Genomic DNA, 8,017 nt, shown 5'->3' on the forward strand with positions numbered 1-8,017 from the left:
CACCCACCATCACCACCGCCACCACAACAGGCGACACACCCATCACCAGCACCTCCACCATCACCACCACCACCATACACTCCTCAGCACCTTCACGTGCCGCCTGCGTCGTCACGTCACGTCCCCACGCCGCCCTGCCCGCTCCCTCACCGCCGCCACAGAACTGCAGCACTTCACCGCCCTGCACTACCACGTCCATCCCTCACCGCCGCGCCGGTCACCACCACACGCCACTCCCGTGTCACGCACCGTGTTGTGTTACACGTGGGGACACGTGTAACACAACACCAGAGGTTCACACACCGCCGCACCGTCCACACCAACAGGCGGGCGCTGCTTGCCGCGGCACACTGAGCCTGGCGTGTGCGAACTGACTGCGCCGTGACGGTGCGGCGGGCCTTCAAAACCTTCTCCTCCTGCACGATTACCTAATGAACTGAAGCCTCACTTTCTATTGCGGTGAGGTCGACTGAGTATTTGTGAGGTAATGAGGGGTAGCGGGGACAGAATGACGGCCCGTCAAGCATCCTTTGATCACAGGGGCATCCACCGGCCCACCGCGGTCACAGTCGCCTCTCCACACCCGTGGCGGAGGCTCACTAGCACTGCGCGGCGTGCGCGCGGGCACTGCACATTCAGTGATTCAATCATTAACAGCATTTTTAGTCAGTATAACTGAGTGCATTTTAGTTATGTGAGTAGATTACAGCACAGATTTTGGTGGCCTGATGTTACAGCTGATGTGAAGAAGTAGCCAGCAGCACGTGATCGCTACCACAAGGCTGGTGTTGGTTCCAGAAGACGTCACCTGCACTCTGCACCCACCCCCACAAAACCATGGAAATAAGTTGGCAAAGACGTGTCCACGCTTGACGCCATCACAGGAGGGCTGTGTCTGCGTGGCGATCATGGAGGACTACTTCACCAAACGGACTGAAGCACAACCGCTGAAGGACAAGACTGCCAGAAGTGTAGCTGTCTTCATCTGTGAGACCGTATGTCGCCATGGCGTGCCAGCAGCTGTCCAGATCACTGAGCAGGGTCGGCAGTTGTGAACAATGTGTCGAGGCAGCTGCGTGGTCTGGGTGTGGAGCAGCGGATCACCAGTGGATGGCATCCCAAGCCAAGGGTTCAGCTGAGCGAAGCAGCCGGACAGTCCAGGCATCCCTGCCGGAGGTGTGAGTGGGGGTGAAGGCTCCATGGCCGGGGGATCTGCCTGGTGTGGTGTTTGCTTTCATCACAAGCAAGAAGAAATCAAGAGGGTTTTGTGCATTTAATTTGATGCATGGTCGCCCTGCCGTGCTACCTGTTGAAGTCCAGCCAGGCTATTCGGTGTGTAGACGCCTCAGTGAAGCATCTGATTGTGACTTCGATGCATCCTCCCTTCAGGAGCGGCTGCAGTGTGTTGCTGACCTTGAATCAGCAACACAAGTCTCACTTCGAAAATAATATTGGGCAGAAGGACAGGGAAGGAAGGACACGTGAGCAACAACCGTATCAACGCTCATGCTGTGTGGGCAGCGGATGCAGAGATTGGTGGTGCAGCTTGCCTGCTCAACACGCCCATTGTGATCCATACGGAGGAGGACAAGAGGGTGCAAGAAGCTAGCTGTCATATGACTCACTGTGTGTGGCTCCCCAGTTAGGTAGCACTGCTGCCAACTAACCGCCAGGAACATCCTATTTGTGTTCTTAGTGTGTGTGTGTCTCAAAGGATTCTGAACAACAGGAATTTGCGATGTGTTTGTATGAGGAGCAATGACATGTGATCTGTCAGATGCTTTTGTCTTTGCAATAAAATAGTCAAACTGCATCCCAGTCAATCTTTTAAATCCCAGAGGACTTTCCTTCATGGAGAATCTCTCTCTTCAGCTCATAATCAGCAGAGAAGTTATGTTCTGGTGCTTATAACCTGTCACTTTTCCTAACATGCGCATGAGGATAAAACAATGCCTTATCAAATGAGGATAAAACAATGGTATCAAACCTTTTCATGTAATGAAGGCAATCAACTTAGCAGTTATTGTTTTGTTACTTTCTTTGTAAGAAAAAAATGAGGGAATGTTCTGAAGGTGGAGGGGATGAAGAGAGGCAGGTGAGGGGGAGTGACTTCCAGCCAGGCTCATACCGCTCTGGTGAGGCACTTGAAGGGAGTGGCCTGGACCTGCTGCTGCACGGATCCAGGAACGCTGCAGGACCTACACTGATTTCAAAATGAAGAGTTACGTCAACTTACAAAGGGAAGTGTCGTGACAATGTCGGGGTATAAATTTAAACTCAGGTTCACATCACTCAAGAGAATCAAATTATTTCATCATTTAATCCCAGCGGACTCTCTGTCATGGAGATCTCAATAAACTTGCAGTCAACAAAGGCGTTTCGTATCATACAAGGTCACTTCTCACGTCTGCATGAAAACAGAATGCGTTGTCGTATACGACTTTTCATACCGTGAGGCAGTCAACTTCGGATATCTTGTTTTGTTTATAGCGGGAAAAGAGAACCTAAAGGGAGAAATCTGAACCTGGAGGGAGCACTGGAGGTTCAGATCACTGCCCAGCTTGGAGCCACCGTACAGTGACTTTACCCTTGGCGCGGATCACTCAATTACGAGGCGAGACTGAAGCCGTTAAATTTACATTGTTTAGAGAGACGTAGGTTAAGAGGGGACCTGATGGAAGTCTTTAAGTGGTATAAGGGTAACAACAAGGGAGACGTAAGTAAAATTCTCAGGATGAGTAACCAGGACAGAACAAGAAATAACGGGTTCATGCTTGAAGAAATTGGTTCTCAAACAGAGTGGCAGATGAGTGGAACGGACTCAGCAATCAGCAGGCTGTTAGTGGCGAGTCTTAGGGAGCTTTGAGACAAGATTAGACGGGGTGATGGATGGGGAGGACAGCTGGAAATAGGCAGGTATATTTCACACAGGGACTGCCACGTGTAGGCCTACTGGCTTGTTGCACCTCACCTGACTTGTCTTGTTAGGTTAACGCGACTTGACATAAGGTTCAAAGGTTTACATTCCTGCCACTCATCACCAATCGCTTCTTTCCTTACTCTCTCCTTATCAAACAGTCTGCTTTAGTTATTCTTCTTCTTCTTCTTCTTGTCATTGTTATTGTTATTGTTATTGTTATTTATCCTGTTTTTTTTTCTTTTTTTTAGTATTTTGTTGTTAATATGTTTCTCTTTTCTTCATCATCTCTTCCTCCTCCTCCTCCTCCTCCTCCTCCTCCTCCTCTCTTTGTTCTTGTTGTTCTTCCTCCTCTTTCTTTTTTCCTTTTATTCATATTTCTCTCTTTCTTCCTTCTTGTAATTATTATTTTTTGTAACCTTCTCTGTAATAAATAAACAAACAAACAAATGAATAAATAAATATAAATATATCCGTGGTGATTTCATCCTGTTATTTATCTTTTGTTACCTTTGTTGTTGTTGTTGTTGTTGTTGTTGTTGTTGTTGTTGTTGTTGGTGTTGTTGGTGTTGGTGTTGTTGGTGTTTCACTTGAACGGCGGCCATTTTGTCAGTTTTGTTTACTTATTTATTTATTGTTTGGCTTCCCATGTCATGAAATATTGTGTTTAATTATGGTATTACTTGTACTCATCTTTATTTTATTAATTATTGGTGAGGAGGAAAATGAGGAGGAGGAGGAGTAACAGGAGGAGGAGGAGGAGGAGGAGGAAAAGGAGGAGTAAGAGGAGGAGGAGGAAGAGGAGGAGAATACAAAGGAATACAAAGGAAAGCCAAACAGCAACAGACCTTTTGGTCCTTGCAAGGCTGTTTGGTAACTACTTCTAACTAGCTACAGGGAAGAGAGACAGGACAGCACAGCAGAAGGCTCCTCCCCACCCACCACTCCCTCCACCCAGCGCTGCCATGGAAATAGTTTCACTCCACCTCCACTGGAGAGAGAGTTTCACTTTTCCCATCTCTCTCTCTCTCTCTCTCTCTCTCTCTCTCTCTCTCTCTCTCTCTCTCTCTCTCTCTCTCTCTCTCTCTCTCTCTCTCTCTCTCTCTCTCTCTCTCTCTCTCTCTCTCTCTCTCACACACACACACACACACACACACACACACACACATAGATAGGAAAAAGAGAGAGAAAAAGGAGGAGATTTCTACTACTACTACTACTACTACTACTACTACTATACTACTATCAGCGAAATAGTTTTTTTTTTGGTAACTTTCACGGCTCCTTGTAGGCTGATAGCCCGAGAGCCACCTGATAGTCAGAATAGTCAGCGCACGTGAACATGTAAGACTATCGCCAGCAGTAAAGGGTTTGAGAAAAACTATGATGGTAATAATACACATTTTCTTTTTAACGCAACCATAGAAAACGCAAGATACACCCTCAATATTTCAAGGGTAACAAAGGTAAAATGTCCAGGCTCACTGATCAGGGTAAGGCTGCAGCAGGTAACGATGCAAACTTGAATAAAAAATACGTTTGAGAAATAGACAGGAGGGAAGTGGTTCTCAGATAGAGTGGTGGATGAATAGATGGACTCCGTAATGTGGCTGTGGGTGCTGAGTCACTAGGGAGCTTTAAAAGATTAGACAGAATGGTGTGCTTTATATAGGGAGTGCCACGTGAAGGTTTGATGGCGAGTGGAAACACCGCTGTGCCCCGCCACACTGCCAGCTACCTACATCCTGCCAGTGACGTCTGTGCTTGTCCTGCACAACAGGGAGAATTCCACCTGGGAATCCTCCCAAGCCCTGTGTACCGGGGACTCCATGTTGAGTCCCGCCCAGGCATCTTTTCTCTCCACCTGTATTTCTCTTTTCACCCTTAGTGTCCTCCTCACTGGTGAAGGTGAACCCCGCGGGCAGTGCCTCAAGGGGGGCCCTTAGAAGGGCTGCCTTAAGCCAGTGAGGAAGGTTCCAGCAAAAACTTTGGATAGGGTTAGGTCGTACCTCATGCAGGGCAGTTGCGTGGGCTTTTAGAGGCTGGACTGCTGAACTGAGGTACATAGGTAGGCTCCTTCCATTTTTCTGTCCTTTAGTTGTGTTGTGTGTCGGGCCTCGGCCCCTTGTAGGTTATATTATTGTATTGACATGTAACAAGGATGGCACGAGTGAAGATCAAAACGCACAATGCCAACGAACCTAGAAGAAAGACAACTCTCCTGAAAATACTCAGCAACACTGACATATATCCAACCAACATCATTCCAACTCAACATGGATATGTTGTCATCTCTTCACACGAACAACAAGAGAAAATATTTCAAGACCCTATCAAGAATGAATTTCAACAACAACATGAATTCACCCCAGTGACCCCGCCAGAATTGAAGGCTAAAAGGACTGTCATAGATACCCTTCAATGTAAACTCACACATACACGCAAACTCTGAGGAAGACATCACCAGTGAGCTCTATGTGCCCACAACACCTACCTGGAAAACAAAATTGACAATGTATTCAAATTCCCAAACTCTAAGACGATCAAAATAACATTCACACAAGCTCTGTTTGCGCAAAAAGCTACTGAACATGGACTCAAACTATTTTCCATGAAGATCCCTCACTACCAAACCCAGCAAGAGAAGTTTTGCCACATACAAACATGCTTCAGATGCTATATCAGGTCGAGTCCCACATCACTAAGGATTGCCCAAAGAACAAACACCACAAAACATGTTCACAGTGCGCCGAGGAAGGCCACACTTGGAAGAACTGTAGCAAAGAGAGCAAAAATTGCATCAATTGCGGAGAAAATCACAGAACTCTGTCAATGAAATGCAGATACAGGAAAGAAGCAATTAAGAAGAAAAGAGAAGAAGAGAAGGGAAAAGTAACCTACTCCCAAGTAGCGAAAACCAACACCAACTCAACTATGAACAACACCACCTTCACACAGATCAGCAAAGATGAACACCTCAACATTTATTCTTGTATGATTCACGCTCATCTGATGAACGTAATTGAACCCGGCAGTTATGCAAATGAACTGAACGCTACTTTGAAAGAAAACAGCCTGCCACAAATCAACCTACCAAACACCCCCAACTCCACCAAACTCCACCTCGCTATTCTTGCTGATGACACAAGACCCATCTACCGATACACACAATAAAGAACACCAAATTACAACAACAACAAACACACACCAACAACAACAAACTGACAAACAAAAGACACAAGAAAACACAAAGAAACAACTAGACTGCAAAGACACAGAACTTGAAACAATATCCAAGGAAAGTAATGGCTGGCCAGACCACAGACAACTTAGCCAGCGAGTCACACCAATACAAGACGGGACCTAGACATTCACATACAATGAACCAACAGCAGACGCACACCAAGTACTTGATCTAATAGAAAATGGTGAAATAACAATGCATGACTGCTTTATTATACTACAGGACAGTATACTTAGGAAAAGAAGATCAGAACAAATAAAAGAAAGATCACCATCACACACACACACACACACACACACACACACACACACACACTAACAACATGGCCCTTCGTAACCTAACAATAATACAACACAATGTACTACACTGGTTTAATAGAAGGATTTCACTATCTAACACACACAGAATCATTGAGCCTGATGTAATACTTATAAACGGTCACTGCAACCACGAAAACACACCAATTAAAATCCCAGGATACAACCTACACACAAAAAATACAATATAAATTTCTTGATGTTTTTTTGTTTTTTTTTTATCTGATTTAATTGCAATAGAAGTCATGACCACAACTGGCAAAATTATTACTTCCACACTATATCAACACCCTTCAAGAAACTTTATACCAATTCCCGACTTCACCAAACTATTCAGAGGCAACAGGCCAGTGTACATGCTAGCCCATCTCAGTGCAAACCACCCCACTTTGCGATACACTCACAGCAACACGAAAGGAAGACAGCTCAACACACTCATACACAACAGGCTAATTCAACACACAGGGCCACAATTCCCTACATATTACACACGCAGAAGAGGGACAACACCTGACATAATATTAACAAACCACAGAACGTACCACAACACATACAACAGCAGGACCCCTCACCACCAGCGACCACATACCAGTTATATTTACGATATCTACCGCACCCATATTAATGCCATCACCTACCACACCACATTACAGTAAAGCAACCTGGCAAACATTCAAAACACACGCCACCAACACACTACACGGTAACACACTAGACAATGAAACACTTGAACTATAAACACTGCAACTGACAACTGGCATCAAGCAATACAGAACACAACACGGCAATCAATCCCCACTTCAGTATATAAATGCCTTCTACCACATTTTTATTAATTTATTTATTTTTTAGGTGTTGTGTGTTTAGGTTAGGTTTGTTGTAGTATCCCCACTTCACTATATAAATGTCTACCCTCACACAAACATAATGACACAACAAAACCTCTCAAGACACTCTTCACTGAATTGCAAACGTATTCAAGTGTTCATGGGTGGAATTTTAACAATTACAGATATTATAAACAAATAAATAAAGTCTCCAGTACCTACAAATATTGACCGGTAATAGAGAAAAAGAACCTCACTACATATTAAACAAAAACCACATCAAATTAGACACAAACGGGATAAGGAAAGAGTACACAGGGAATATTGGAGAGAAATATTTAATGGAGAACTACAAAACATCCGAGATAATATACAAAGAACAATCCCCTATACTAATTGTAACACAGGCACACTCAGCACACACCCCGAAGAAGTTAGAAACATAATTAAGTGTTTACAGTACCAGCCCGGATGAAAGTGAACCAAACCATCCTATCACACCTGGCACACATCCTATCACACCTACCACATATCCTATCACACCTACCACACATCCTGTCACACCTACCACACATCCTATCACACCTGGCAGACATCCTATCACACCTGGCAGACATCCTATCACACCTGGCAGACTCAGCAATATTAAGACTCACAGACACATACAACAGTGCCATCTCTGCAGGATATTTCCCAGATAGATGGAAAAATG

The sequence above is a fragment of the Scylla paramamosain genome, unplaced genomic scaffold (genome assembly GCF_035594125.1).
Source record: "Scylla paramamosain isolate STU-SP2022 unplaced genomic scaffold, ASM3559412v1 Contig41, whole genome shotgun sequence".
NCBI lineage: Eukaryota > Metazoa > Arthropoda > Malacostraca > Decapoda > Portunidae > Scylla > Scylla paramamosain.